At 47.1% G+C, this 1,530-nt stretch overlaps 1 non-coding gene across 1 annotated transcript; it reads right to left on the bottom strand.

Moving 5' to 3' along the window:
- Positions 1–897: 897 nt before the first annotated feature.
- Positions 898–970, bottom strand: TRNAR-UCU (transfer RNA arginine (anticodon UCU)). Its single transcript has one exon. It is a non-coding gene; the product is annotated as a tRNA-Arg (tRNA).
- Positions 971–1,530: the final 560 nt, after the last annotated feature.

Below are 1,530 nucleotides of genomic sequence, written 5' to 3'. Positions count from 1 at the left end.
AGACCGATGCCTTATTCGTTAGGCCAAGAGGGCGATGTGCAAGCGATGCACTAGCGTTCTTTTCATTAGCGCGTTTACTCTAGGTTACAGTAGAACACATCATCCAAAGGAATATAAGGGAAAAGGAAACGCATATGATTTGCTTCAAGCAAGAAAACTGTAGCACAAACCCTTTGGTAATGAAAAAGGATATCGCAACCTCGGCGGGACTCGAACCCGCAGTCCCCGGTTTAGGATACCGATGCCTTATCCGTTTGGCCACGAAGGCGATGTGCGAGTGTTGCACTGGCGTTCCTTTCATTAGCGCGTTTACTCTAGGTTACAGTAGAACACAACATCGAAAGGAATATAGGGGAAAAGTAAACGCATATGCTTTGCTTCAAGCAAGAAAACTGTAGCAAAAACCCTTGGTAATGTAAAAAGGATAACCCACACTCGGCGGGACTCGAACCCGCAATCCCCGGCTTAGAAGACCGATGCCTTATTCGTTAGGCCACGAGGGCGATATGCGAGCGATGCACTGGCGTTCCTTTCATCAGCACTTTTACTCTAGGTTACTGTAGAACGCACCATCGAAAGGAATATAGGGGAAAAGGAAACGCATATGCTCTGCTTCAAGCAAGAAAACTGTTGCAGAAACCCTTGGTATTGAAAAAAGATAACCCACCCTCGGCGGGACTCGAATACACAATCCCCCGTTTAGAAGACCGATGCCTTATTCGTTAGGCCACGAGGGCGATGTGCGAGCGTTTCACTACCGTTCTTTTCATTAGCGCGTTTACTCTGTGTTACAGTAAAACACACCATCGAAAGGAATTTAGGAGAAAAGGAGCGCATATGCTTTGCTTGAAACAAGAAAACTGTAGCAGAAACCCTTGGTATTGAAAAAGGATAACCCACCCTCGGCGGGACTTGAACCCGCAATCGCCGGTTTAGAAAACCGATGCCTTATCCGTTAGGCCACAAGGGCGATGTGCGAGCGATGCACTGGCGTTCCTTTCATTAGCGCTTTTACTCTAGGTTACAGTAAAACACACAATCGAAAGGAATATAGGGGAAAAGAAAATGCATATGCTTTGGTTCAAGCAAGAAAACTGTGGGAAAAACCCTTTGTTAGTAAAAAAGGATAACCCACCCTCAGCGGGACTCGACCCCGCCATCCCCGGTTTAGGAGACCGATGCCTTATCCGTTAGGGCACGAGGGCGATGTGCGAGCGATGCACTGGCGTTCCTTTCATTAGCGCTTTTACTCTAGGTTGCAGTGGAACACACTATTGAAAGGAATATAGGAAAAAGGGAAATGCACTTGCTTTGGTTCAAGCGAGAAAACTAGCAAAACCCTTGGTTAATGAAAAAGGATAACCAACCCTCGGCGGGACTCGAACCCGCAATCTCCCGTTTAGAAGACCGATGCCTTATTCGTTTGGCCAACAGGGTGATGTGCGAGTGATGCACTGGCGTTCCTTTCATTAGCGCGTTTACTCTAGGTTCCAGTAGAACACAACATCGAAAGGAATATAGGGGAAAAGG

The sequence above is a fragment of the Rhipicephalus microplus genome, chromosome 2, assembly GCF_043290135.1.
Source record: "Rhipicephalus microplus isolate Deutch F79 chromosome 2, USDA_Rmic, whole genome shotgun sequence".
Taxonomy (NCBI): domain Eukaryota; kingdom Metazoa; phylum Arthropoda; class Arachnida; order Ixodida; family Ixodidae; genus Rhipicephalus; species Rhipicephalus microplus.
Note: the sequence above shows the minus strand (reverse complement) of the source record. Positions and strands in the feature narration are given on the sequence as shown.